This window comes from Propithecus coquereli, unplaced genomic scaffold (genome assembly GCF_000956105.1).
Source record: "Propithecus coquereli isolate 6110/MARCELLA unplaced genomic scaffold, Pcoq_1.0 Scaffold274, whole genome shotgun sequence".
Lineage (NCBI taxonomy): Eukaryota > Metazoa > Chordata > Mammalia > Primates > Indriidae > Propithecus > Propithecus coquereli.
This window is the reverse complement of record NW_012148330.1, coordinates 965,443-979,861: the sequence shown is the minus strand read 5'-3', so window position 1 is coordinate 979,861 and position 14,419 is coordinate 965,443. Positions and strand designations below refer to the sequence as shown.

General features: G+C 35.8%; 1 long non-coding RNA gene across 1 annotated transcript in view; it reads left to right on the top strand.

The window, feature by feature from the left end:
• The first annotated feature begins 520 nt into the window (after window positions 1–520).
• LOC105813252 overlaps window positions 521–14,419 on the top strand; it is a 167,388-nt gene continuing 153,489 nt past the window's right edge. Inside the window, exons 1-2 of the long non-coding RNA XR_001137651.1 lie at window positions 521–665; window positions 1,592–1,738. This is a non-coding gene — a long non-coding RNA (uncharacterized LOC105813252). The remainder of the gene's footprint in view (window positions 666–1,591; window positions 1,739–14,419) is intronic.

Genomic DNA, 14,419 nt, shown 5'->3' with positions numbered 1-14,419 from the left:
TTGTAAGAAGTTTCATCAAAGAGCTTGTATTTTAATGAGATACTTAAAAAAAAATTACTTGGGAATGTACAAACGGATTCTCTGTTATATATGTTTGATGCATTCCCTTATTGAAACTTGGGGGTTTTCTAAGATTATACACACACACACACACACACACATTACAATGCAGATATAGCTCCTCTCTCTCTCTCTCTCTCTCTCTCTCTCTCTCTCTCTCTCTCTCTCACACACACACACACACACACACACACACACACACTCTCACACACACACACACACACACACACACACACACACACATCAAGGGAATGCCATATGTCCCAAGTGAGACCTACTGGGAAAAACAGAAGTGCTGAACATATCACAGTATCGTTGTGAGAGGACAGTCTTCAGTTTTTTCTCTGGCAATGAGAATTTTCTCACCCTCAAGACATGCAAATGACTTTTTTCATCTGTTCTTTTTATGTTATTTGCATAATTTTCTCCTGCAAAAGTGAGAGCTGTCAAAAATTAACCATTTGGGGCTCTGGCATTCAGTTATATGACCTTTTCCAGAGAGTTAGATCTCTTCAGGGAACTCGTACCTTTGGATGTAAGAGAGGTGGAAGTGCTGAGAAGGTGGTCAGTGGCAGAAAGAAAGAATGATGGATGGGGACCCGCGGGTTGTTAATGGTACATGACTACATTTACAAAGGTGTTTGACATTTTGGGTCCTCTCATACCCTTGCTTGTTTTTGTTTTAGTAAAACAGCATTTGAACAGATAATAGAAGAGATGATTCAGGTAGATGTAATGTTGTGCTGCCCTATGTTACTCAGGTTAATAGTACAATGCAAACATTTTTTGCAAGCATGATGCTAATTTAAAATGCTATTTGAAAAACTATATAAGCAATACTCTGTTCTCCATGCCTTGGTTTGAGTGCATGTGTCTGCAGACAACTGCCAAATATGCTTATTTAGTATGAATACTTCCTTTTTATAAATTCAGAGAGTTGCACTCTGGAGGGCTGTAATAAACCTTTAAATTCATTTTACTGTGACAAAGGTTGGAGTAAGTAGCAGGCTGGGGCAAAGACAAGTGCAGCTATCTCTTTGATCACACTGCTTTCAACATTTTTCAGCCTTAAGCGTGTCTTACAAATCAGCTCTATCAGTCTATTAATTGTTTCACTGTACCTGATATCTAACGTGAATGCACCTTGAAAAACGGCAGGAGAAAGCGCATTTGTTTAAGTCCTCCGATGGCTAACACGGCAGCTAATCGCCTTGCAAATTATAGTCATAGTTGTAGTTCATCTGTTAGGCTGGAAAAGACAAGATTCTCAAGTGGCCTTGGTGCCTTTTCCCATTTCCCGGAGACCCGCAAGCCCTCCGCGTGCGTTGTCTGCGCACCGGGAGCGTTCCTGCTAATCAGGTCAATGATTATCGCCTGGCTCCGGGGACATGACAGGAGTCTATCACAGCAGTTAGGAAGCCTCCGAACGGAGCACGCTCACGGAGAATCTCCGGTTAAGAAACATCGCTTAGTCCCTCATTTACTCACTGGGAACCTCTGAGGATTTCAGCTGATCTTTTTCTCTCCTTAGACAGTGAGAAGCGCAACCTAAACAGGGAAAAGGAGCACAGTATGCAGCTACTTGGAGGGTGTTGATTGAAAACTTCGATCTCCCCACCCCATTCACGGTTGACTTGACTGATTTCTCACATCGTTCACAGAGAATATTTCAATTAAGGTAAGTGCTGCTTTATCTGGGTGACTGCATCACACTGAATTTCTGCATTGAAAGTTCTAACTGACTAAACTGACATTCTGCACTGCAGCAAGTGACTGTTTATGTCAGGAAAATCTTAGTTTATAAGCAAGTGTCCTGGAGTGTAAATGGCATTTGGGGATAATGACATTTCAGGGTAATTTCTTTTGAGATATAATCATTCTGCCTTGCATCCACAGAAAATAAAAGGGAGGATGAAAAGAGAGGTAATTTCTCAATTTACCTTTTTAATAATCTATTTAGAGGACTGTGCAGTGCCAAGGTAAATTGATTTTGATTGAAGTGGTTTGTTGTCAAATGGTCAAATCTCCGAGTCTGAAGGCTTCAAAGTTAAATTAGATGGAAAAAAAATCCTTGCAAATGAGAGTTGAGATTTTGTGCAGCTTTGTACTTTAGCAACATTCCTGAGCTCCCTTTTAGTTTAAGGATTTAGGACTAAATCCCTGAATATTTTAATAGTGTCCATTTAAAACTTAAAATTTAAATGTTACAGTTTCTGATGCAAATAATAAGAAAAATATACCTGGAAGATTTATTATATCATTGATATTATTTATAGTTCTTATTCAAGAGAGATGAATTTCTTTTATGAGATAGATTAATGCAAATGAAAGTAAAAAATTAAAACTGCTTTATAAAATGCTTGTTTTTGAAAGGAGATTGCTTTAATAGCACATTAAGATTATGTGTTTGTTGAAATCTTTTAGTTTTTTTATGTTTAAGGTCTTTTTTGTTATCAAAGTCTAGTGAATTGAGGTTAAGCTTACATTTTACATATAGTTTAGGGCAATTATACAGGTAATTTAGATAAACCAACTCATATTATTTCTTTTATACCCATTTTCCTCTTAAGTTTATTAAAAATATCTAGAAGGATAATAGAAGCAACTTTTTCCAAAGTTAGATTTAATTACCTGAACTTTTTCTTTTCTATTCACTTTGCACATGTTAAGTATAGTCTGATGGTTTTATTCCATATTATGGTAAATTTCTATGTGGCAAAGAATAATAAAATAATTCTATCACTATAATTATATATCATCTGTTAATTAGCACTCTAAGTACCCACAGACTAGCAGTTATTTACTTGTTATTGTGTAGAACTTATACTATAAAAAGGTTTTCAAATAACAAATGTTATTTAAAATATACACACATTTTAATAATACTTATACAAATTGAATTTCAATAATTAATCTGCAAAGTTATAGCACAATGTAAATATGTAGCTGCTTTTGTGTAAAGATTTATAATAGTGTCTTGAATGTGCTTTTTAGAGTGAGCACTCGTATTTCCTGAAATGCTGACTCCACCTTCCTTCTATGGGTATCTTGAGATGGGACATTTCATAAAGATGTCAGAACACTGATTATATTAATTGGCTATGCTTCTGAAATTCTCTGGAGAGCTTTTAAGGTTGATGTTGATGTTATTGTTTCTTACACAGGAATAAAATATTTTCAGGATTCCCCCCTAGGCAGTGATGTGTATTTGCTGGTTGTTGATATGTTTTTAATCGAAGTCTAAAGGCATTTATCTACCTCTGTTGCACTGATATTTCTATCTTTTTTTTTTCTGGGGAGACGGTTTCTAAACTGATTCAAAGATAACTGGGAGAAGAATATGCTGACTACAGTGATTGTACCTGGGTCTTTGGCTTCTTTTTTTCTGTTAGGCAAACTTGATAAACAGGAAGAGGCAACAGTAACCAAACAGGGACACATTTGCTAGTAACAAACTTGTATTAATACATTGCTGAAAACATCCCTGTATTATAGACTATCCCTTGTGCCAACTTCAAAGTTAATGGTGGGGTCAAACCCAATGACCTTTTATTAATGTATTGGCCATTGAAGTGTATGACCAGTGTATGACCATAAAGGATGTGTTTAGTGTGTAATGAAATATTTATGTTTAATAATTAAGTCACTTGCAGTTAATACATTGCTGAAAACATCCCTGTATTATATACTATCCCTTGTGCTAACTTCAAAGTTAATGGTGGGATCAAACCCAATGAACTTTTATTAATGTATTGGCCATTGAAGTGTATGACCAGTGTATGACCATAAAGGATGTGTTTAGTGTGTGATGAAATATTTATGTTTAATAATTAAGTCACTTGCAGTTCTTAATTCAAAAGAACATAGCAAAAGTTTTTAAGGAGTTCTATCATTACTGTAGTTGTAGTTGTCTTAATTTGCATTATACATACTGCTAAGAGAATGGAGAATGTCGTGGGTGCAACTGAGAATTTGTAGCTGTTTATTTTAGGTAGCACCTGCCTCCTTAATAGGACTTTCTATTTTTTTCACTTATTAAATTATCTTCAGGTGCCACCATACTTTTAGTTTCTATATTAAATCCCATTTTCATTCATTTGATGGTAATTTATTCCTTCTATAAGATCATAAAACATCTTATAGGATAACCTTATAACTTCAGAGTAAAAAGTTTCAAAATTTAAAGACAAAAATTTGCTAAAGTTTTATAAAATTTGCTTCAAGATCTATAATCTGTTCTTCAATATGTGATATGTTCAATACAAGACAATGGATAGAGGCAATATTTAACATACCTGGCATGCTTCCTAAATGCCAGACAGCTAGGTTATAAGCATTTTATGTATGATTATATAATGAATTCAAAATAATTGCATAGGTGTTTTTTTACCCCCACTTCCCTGAGAATGAGATGTGGACTGAGAAAGGATACGTATCAAGGCCACATCATAGTTAGTGAACCTATGATGCAAACTGAGGTCTGGCTGTGTTTAAAACTAATATTTTTAATACTATACTACTTTGTTTTTTCATAGATGGTGATTGTTACAATGTTTGACATCATACTGATGAATATTTTTAAGGTAGTACAGGGAAAGTATATTACCCTCAGAATAGGTTAACTCTTGCTTACACAAAATAAATGATTTTGTAAATTCCATAGCCACCAATATTTGAAACCAGGATGCAGATTGTTCTTGTAGGTTCTGATAAAGATTAGTGCGTAAGTCTTTGCTTTCCAGCTGATTCTGATTACTACTGACACACAAAGCATAATCACTACTGAAATTTAGTATTTGTAATATGCACATCATTCCTAGAGAAATTGACACATTCTCAGGATAAAAGAAAATAAAATTTTGAGATATAAATTGAATGCACTACCACTTGTATTGAAATGAGATTAAAAAGGAAGTTAAGGGGAACTCATGTTAATGGTGAAAGACACACACAATATTAGAAAAGATAGAGAAACTGATAGTTGGAATTGAATGTTGGAAGTGAACTTAATAAAATAGATTTAAATGTACAGGAGTCTATTTTCTGTACTGACTTTAAATAATCTTTTCCCTATGTATGCAAATATTTGCTGTAAGTAATTATGTTAATATTGTGACAATATTTTCCAGCTAAAATTTGATCTAATCTTATGACAAGAAGATTGAGTTGACCTGAAAAAATTTAATATGATTATCTGTCATATCCAAGGATGTACTAAGATGATAACTGGAAGTTAGGTTTCATGGTAATATAATCATAAAATATGATCATTTATTGTGCTCTAATATGTTCACAAATATGCAAAAAGATAAGATTGTACAAGATTCTGTGAATAACAAGTTCACAGAAATATATATGTATAAAATTTCCAACTACCAACCAGCATACTTTCTGTTTCTTAGCTGTTGTCAAGCCGTTGGCTTATCCTACATGTGTATGAGAATAATAGAGTATATATACACATTATCTCCCTTCTTACTATTTCACAGGAATGAACATAGTCTGTAAAGAGCAGTATTGCGGAAGAGCTTATAATGGTGCCAGTCCACAATGCATAGATGGTGCTACCAAGAAAATATGACCATGTATCTAGGCAACACTGGCCACAGTAGGTTTAACCAGAGGTGAATGTGCCCAGATCTAACATAGCCATCCCTAGATTGGCCAATGGCCACCATATGGCCTTATAGGAGAAACATGCCGATAAAGAATGCTCTGTATTAAACACAAATATCTGACTTGGGGACCTTAAATATGAAATACCATGTAGATCACCAGTAGTTGGTGAGCAGAAACAGAAGTTGAGAAACACAGAGATGGTAGTCTGTGGATATCATGAATAAACTGCAGTCATGAGGTTGGTGGGAAGGAAAGAAAAGAGGTTAATTGCCTTAATTCAATAAGAGACAAATTTTGTAACTTACCGTAAGCATGAGAAGAAAGGAGTGCTCCCTTGTGAAGGGGCAATGAGGGTCTACTGCTTATACACCATGCAGTGGTTAAGACTTTTTCCCCTTTTCCACATTTTTCTCTGTGGTTTCAGTCCCATTAACCAATTCAAATTGAGCACAACTGTTTTCCTTACAATGAAAAGATTGTAATTGATTCAATATCTTATGTATTCGTAGTTCTGGTAGGCAGTGGAAGAGGCAGTAATGTGTAGTGACTGTAAGTACATGTTCAGAGTTCAACTACCTGGATTCAAATGCAACTGAGGGTACTTGCTAGCTCTGTGGCCCTGGACAAGTCACTTAAGGTGTCTAAACATTGTTTTTATGTTCTTTATAATGGAACTAATTATAGTATCTATCCCATAGCAGTGTTGTGAGAAATAGAGATAATTGATATAAAATATTTAAAATTGTACGAGTGCTAATAAGATGATAGTTATTATTACAAACAGGAAACTTTATTATTAGTCCCTCACCTGACTTGTCAAGTAGAGAAAACTAGAGCCGTTTTTTCTCCTTAGCAACAATGAATAATTGGATATTGCCAGAAGCTCCTGGAACCATTTCCTGCCACTGTTTTTAATATATCAGTACATTTGAATTTGAGGAACATGCTTTTATTGTTGTTTTATTGGATTTACACAGACGAGTGTACGTATTTTGAAAGAATGTAACTTAGGAGTCAGTTTAGGGTAACCTTCCTATTTTTGATGGAGGACTAAAGTACCAATCAAATCCTTTACTTTGATTCTTTCTTAAAATTGTCGAAAGGAAATTGAACAAGTCTTGAAAACTTAGTTCCGTTTGACCGTTGGTAGTCGACAATCTAACTTGTCTTTACTGGGGTGTGAAAAATAGCCCAAGATTTGTTTTTGCAAATAGAGTTTTATTGGTTCACAGCACTTTAAGGAAAAAAGACACATGAAAATTAAAAATAAGCAAAAAATATATGCCAGAGAAGAAAATAAGTTTTTAGTGAGATTGAAGGGAGAAAGAATAAGACATTTAAAATGTTGTGCCAAGAATATACACAAGTTCAAGTAAAGAACTTTGAACCAAATAAAGTTGAATGAGCACGAATTTGGCCAAGTGTGTATCCATATATGACTTTTAGAGGTTTTATATTGCATAATTAGATGAATAAACTTATTTCGGTTTCAGAGTTTAGGAAAAGGGCAGACTATGGGTGGATATATTTCTAGAATTGACATGGAAATGTGTTCACATTCTCCCACCTCCTGTTTGTAACCTAACAGAAACCTTTTGCCTCTACTCCTTTTGGATAATCAAACTCAAAGTTATCTAATCAAACTTAATGACATTGGTGGATAATGTTTTGAGCCTTTAATTTCAGAGGTAAAATACTAGGTTTTAACTTGGTTTGGCAAAAACTCTGCTCCTTCCGTACAGTTTGTTGCTAGTTTTAGCTGAAATCAAATAGATGATGGCACTTCTTCATTGAAGCTTTCTCTTACCATTCTACCGAAAATATTACTCCCCGTCTCTTTCTCCTTATTGTTCATCTCACATTTACCGTTCATATTGCCTGCTGATGGATTTTACAATGGGACTGCATGTTCTGTGAAAATAAAATCTTTGGTTTACTCATTTCTGCAGCTTCGTCACCTAGATCAATATCTATCACATAGCTAATGGCTATTTGTTAAAGAAAGGAAAGAAAGACAGAAGGAATTGAGGATGGGAGAAAGAGACAGAGTGAGGAAGGAAAGGATCAATGCATTCTTCGATCTTGCCCCCAAAACCTTTTCTACCTCTTTTCCATCATCTCAGTGAATGGCACTATAATCTACCCAAATCCATCAAGTTAGGATTTCAGCTGTCATCTTTACCTTACCAATTCTCACATCCCGTAGATCCAACCAACATCTAGTTCTTTCAATCTTGCCTTCTACCTCCTTTCACATGAGTTTTCATTCTTGCCTCCCCACAGTTTATGTCACCCTCATCTGTCACCTGCCCCCATTATGGTCACTTCACCATACTCCTTTTCTCCACGAAATAATACTGCTTGTTGTCTCTCTAAATTGATCTCTCTAAATACAAACTTGTCATATTACTGCCATGTTAAAGGCTTCTCTTGTAGTTTTCATCTCTTCTAGGATATAATTAAAACCTTTGTTTAGCATCATTTCTATATGAGGTTTGGATGCAGCATCATGTCTACTCACACCTAACCTACAGCAGTCTATGACCAAGCTGCGGTTACTGCCATTTAGTTCGTTATCTCTCAGGCTTCATGTTTGCTGTCTATCACATTAAGTTGATTTTTTGCCTGGCTAGACCTCTTGACCTTTGGAAATCAAGATGTCATTTCTTACAAGTAGTTTTTGGCTCCTACCAGTTCAGTCCCAATGTCTCTCCCATCAGTTTCCATAATACACTCTATGCTCCTTACAGTCCAATGATAGAACTCATCACATTGTTGAATAATACCAAACTCCAAACTCTTCGATGGCAGGCTCTATGCTTGTCTCATTCACTACTATATTCCCAGTGACAGGCACTTACATAAACAAATCCTTCGTAAAAAGAATAGTTAATGGTTTTCTCTGAATTAAAGAGCAGTCATTTATTCGTAAGTCAATGCTTCTTCCTTCCACTTGGGCAGTTAAATTCCTGCCATTCTGAAAAGAATTTCACTTCTCCATGTCACCTTCACAAAATGTCAAAAAACACTCATACAAAAATAGTAACAGATTAGTTCAAAACATTTTCCATGGATATAACCACTGAAATCAGTTTAATGTATTTCAAACATCATATCCACCTTATGGACTATGTAGATATCTTGGCCTTTAATGAACAGTGGAAATTTTTCACACGTTTGGTAAAAAGGTCACCTATTTTCAGTCAGCTTCTTTCTGTGTAATAACTGGGTGACATTTCTCATCCATTTGTGATCAATGAACATGCATATTTTAACTCACCAGTCCATTCTTTTCAAAACTACCACTTACAGCTTCTTATTTCATAACTACATGATATTTAGTACAGGGAAACTGCACTAATTCTTTTTCGCAGGCTTTTTGATCTTCAGACAAGATCAACTGGTAGAACAAATAACAGAAATTGGCTATACTGTACTTGAGAATCAGTCGTCAAAAATCACATCCTGACTAGATGGACTTTAATCTCATATGTTTAAGGAATGATTACACTGTTATATTAAATATTACCATAATTACATATGTTTTATCATTTGTCCTTTATATGGAGTGAGTTGAAATGCTCTAAAAATCAATATAGAGTAAACAATAGCATTAATTCTGGAAAGTATTTCTCTCACAGATATTTAGAAGCAATCTTCCCTGGAACCATAATCCTCAAAAGGAAATTGCAGTCCTTGCAGAAACACAGTTTGGGTCATCTGGGTACAGGTCTCTGGATTTTTCTAAAAGCCTTCACAAGGCACAAATGACATTTTAAATAGCTTGTCAGGAAAAGAAGTGATTTTTAATGTGGATCCACCAAATATAATGTTTTTTATCAGTGTCCCCAAAGGCAAACATCTGAAAGGCAGAGAGAAAAATAATACAAAGAAAAATGTTGTGACTAGTGTCTAAGGGGGGACATAATGTAAAAATAATAAATATCTCTTGTCAGAAAAAACAAGAGTAAACAGGTTTAATATCTAACAATTCTGTATCTACTCAAAAGTATAATTAAACCTCGGGATTTTTTTTTCTCTTACTGGATGCCAAGCCATTTGGTTTTTTAAAATATTTTGGAGAAAAAGAGCAGGTCTTTTATGCTCTGATCTGCAGGCATGGGAAGAGGAGCCCAGCCCAGAGTTAGGCAGCAGTGACAGTAACAGTTAATACAAAAACTTTTAGATGAAGTAATGAAAGTATCACACTGATTCCTTTAACAAAGTAAGCTTGTTGTGTGATGCTGGTTTATATTACCCTTAATCTTGAACGACATATCCACTTATGAAGCTACCAGCCGTCTCCCACCTTCATTCCCTTTTGGGTCTTTTGTAGTCCAGTTTCTACAGACTCTTATGTTACTAATATCTAACCCTCATAACTAAGTAGCCACACCCTGTCCATAGAGAGCCTCTCTATTGTCTTCATTTTTGTTTGTCTGTTGTAGTAATGTCCTCCTTACAAAGTTTGGCTATTTTGGTTTGAACAGAAGTAGTACAGTTAAAAGATTTTGCTTCCCAAAGTGGTTCATTTCATCTTTGGAGGAATCGGGGTAAGCTTTTCCTCATTTTCAGCAGGAGAGAATCCTCTACTACTAAGTACAGGGCTAGGCACACTGGTGGTTCTCTACAATCAGAATCTAGGTTCACGTACGTCTCCAATGTCCCCTTTTGGACACATTGCAGTTCAAGGTTATCGAAAGACCTTTCCTCTCTTTCTGTTAACCTATACCAAATATAATACAAAAAGTGAGCCTATTTTCCTATCTGCTTGCTCTATAAAACATTAAACCTTGCCAGGGTTGGTAAACACTTCAAAATCTTGAGTACCAGGCTGTATGTGGTGGCTCACGCCTGTAATCCTAGCAGTCTGGGAGGCCCAGGCGGGTGGATCATTTGAGCTCAGGAGTTCGAGACCAGACTGAGCAAGAGCTAGACCCCATCTCTACTAAAAATAGAAAGAAATTACCTGGACAACTAAAAATATATAGAAAAAATTAGCTGGGCATGGTGGCACATGCCTGTAATCCCAGCTACTTGGGAGGCTGAGGCAGAAGGATTGCTTGAGCCCAGGAGTTTGAGGTTGCTGTGAGCTAGGCTGACGCCACAGTACTTAGGCCTGGGCAACAGAGTGAGACTCTGACTCAAAAAGAAAAAAAAGGCAAAATCTTGAGGACCGGTAAGAAGAGTGACTCTGCTACTGTTACACTCGTAGAAATGTTTTGTAGGTTTTGCATTCCAACAGGAAATTTCAGAATTAACAGCATTTATGTTCACATAAAGCCATTACCAATGAATGTAAAAGATGTCTTCGGAAATCAGCCTTGAGTTTTGTGCGTAAATCACTTGCTGGATGGAGCAGAATTGTTGAAGTGATGTAGAAATAGAAAGTAGAATTTCCATAGGTCCTGGAGTTACTCGTCTACATCTGACAGAAGCATAACAACACATGCAGTGGAGCAAGTTTAGCATTCAGGTTGCTAGATATAATTTAAACAGCAGAGATAGTTTGGTAAGCATTAAGTTCTTGAGGTGTTAGGTATGATTCCTACATAAAAATAAAAATATTAAAGAATGTCAGAAATGCCTGCTTCTAATACTGTCAAATACTATAACTATCATGTATATATCATGTTTACACAACATGCTTATTTGATATTTAAGAAAAATTTGAAGCATAGTTTCAACCTTGTTAGAAATTATATAAAATGAAAGTACAATGAAAAGAATAAAAATGTTATAACATTATAAGTGCTTCCTTTGGGGGGATTGACTGAATAGGGGCATACAAGGGAGATTACTGAGGTGCTAGAAATGGATATTTTGTTATATATGGTGATTAAATTGAGATGTACATGTGTGTGTGTGTGTGTACATACAAACACACACATATATAGTATGATTTTTTAAATAAGGAAAAAATGTTTATTCTGCATAGTTTGCTAAGAAATTTGTTACTAATATAAGTCATCTTTTCCTTTTCTTTTCAAATAAGATTGAGACTTATTTTATTGTAAATAAAATAATATTTATTTTACTCAGTTATTTTTATCATAATGAATTTTGTCTCACCAAATTATAAGTCTGTTATACCTTTCAAACTTATTGCACACAGATACATAAGAAAATAAGTTAAGAAGCATGTAAGAATTTTTTGCAAGAAGTATACAAACTTATAAATCAGAAAAATCCATACTTATAGGGAGACTTTATAAATTTTAAAGGTAATGATTTTAGTATGAGGAGATCATCTTGGGGAAGACTGAGCCGGGAATGCAATAATTGCCCCAAACATTTTACTGTACAGATGTATTTTAGAAAAAAGTGATAATAACATCATAGTTTTAGATGAGGAAAATGCAATAAGGACTCTGCCAATACACAATCTTCATAAAAAGCAATAAAAACTAATTTACAATAAAAGAGAAGAATTGCCTAAACAGAATAGAAGTAATGCTTCTGAAAACTACTTCTTTCAAAAGCATCTCCCTGACACTTTCTGACAAAATCTATTTTGTTAATATTATTTTAATCCTTTAAATTGGAGTATTGAAGGCCCTTGTGTTAGAAATGCAACCAGCAGTACCTTACTGATCAACATCTTATCACGATCTACTTTTGTCTCATTGGCTGAGGATTGAGAAATTGGGACTCACCCATTCTGAACCCCAGGCGTTTGGGAAAAGGAGTAAGACCTATGGCATAACTTAATTAAAGGGGGAGAAGACCCAAGGAGGAACTACAGTGGTGTCCCAAACTTGATGCTGCAGGTGAGAAGAGAACAGAGGCAGCAAGGAGAAAGGGAACAAGAGAGCCCTCCAGGTGCCTGAGGACACTTCAGAAGTTGTGTGAAGCCTGATTTGCATATTAGAGTAAATGTCTCTGTTCCCTTTGTTGATATCCTGTCTTTTTCATGACAGCAAGTGAGGGAATTTTGAAAGCTTTGTAAAGTCTTCCACTTATTTGAGGTCAATTCAGTACAGGCACTTTCTATGTATAAAAGTGCCTACATATGAGATGTCACCTGGAATGAAGTGCTCTAGACAGCTAGCAGTAGGGAAAATTCTAATTATATCTCAAAAATGAATGAAAATACACACACACACACACACACACACACACACACTAAAATCCATATACACACATACTGTTTCTACAAGAACTACTGTAATATACATAGAATATTCTTATTTATATTCTTATTTAAATCTGCCTAAACATCCAGGGTTAAATTCTGTGATTAACATGCACGCATACCTCCTTTTTTCTTATCATTAATAGGTTAAAAACTAAGAAATTGTGATTGTGTATGATTGTGTATGTGTGTGTGTGTGTCTATATGAGAGAGATACCATACAGGGAAAAATGAGTGAGTATTTTACCCCAGGCTTTTGTTCCTTTATGTTGAGCTAAATTCAGGAGCAAGAAAGTAAGGGAGAGAAACTGGTAAAACATGCTCTGTTTTGCAGAGGATTATAGAAGAGAAATCTTCATAAGAAACAAATTTGGTGACAGTAGAAGAGAGTTAGAGGGTTCTTTGCTGCTTTGTGTTTAAAGGATTTAAAATATACATTTTTATATTTCCTCATTTTCTCTTTTGCAAATTAAATGAGATAAAGTATGAGAAAGCATCCATCATAGTGTCTAATGAATAACAATTTCTCAAGGAAAAAATAATAATTGTTTTTCTGCTGTTTTTCCCAACCTTAATGGGGTCACCAGGTAGCATGACCAAAACTGTAAAGTGAAATCTGAAGGGCATAATGATTTAATGGTTAAAAGAATGGCTTTTGCAGTTCAACACATCGACATTTCAATCTGACTCTACCACTTACTACCTATGTAGCTTTAGGCAATTTACTTTTTCAATGCCCGGGTTTTCTTTTCTAGCATAACACAGATAATAAACTTATAGGTTGCCATATAATGAGATACCATAATAAATGTGCTTAGCGAAATGTCTAGCTTATAGCAGGCACACTGTGGCTGTGAATGTTATCATTATTACATCAGCTGGATGGCCCAGGTCCCATATTTCACTAGCATTCTCCTTGTCCCTGACTCCAGCCATAACCTTGCCCTCAAAGGTCTCTAATAATTTCCAGCTAAGAAAGCCTCTCTCTACCCAGAGGATAGAAAACTAACTTTCATGGAGGACCTATGGCAACCTGAATGTCTAGGCCTGGGATAATAAAATTGGATCTTATTTTCATCAAATACCACCTTTATGATGGCTCAGGACCCCTGCCTTGATTGCTGCACCTGAGTCACTGGACGTCTCCCCTGGCTGTGTGTGAAAGCTCCCAAGGTGCTCGCTCATACTCTTGGAAACAAGATTCTTGTGTTTCCCTCTCTGACCTCCTGCCATCTGCCAGGCAAGAACCTACTGCTGATGACTCTGGGGAGATCACAACTCCTCTGGGCAAAGCTCTCACACAGTTGTAGCTATGGGGAAATACTACTGTCTTTCCTTTTATTGCTTTTTACTTACAGCTTGAGCCTGGCCTTTTCAATAAGGCCACATAGCACAGGAAGACCAAGTAGAAAGTTGTGTGTTGTTTGTTTGTTTTCATAAAGTAAAGAAATAATGGTAAGGATGTGGGGAGACAGAAGACACCTTCGAGTGCTAGGCAACGTGTCATCTCTCAAGCTCACAGGCCTGGTACCTGAATGTTTCATCTATGTTGACCCCCCACTTACCATTGCCAAGGGGTCAGCATTCTTTTCCCACCAGGACCAC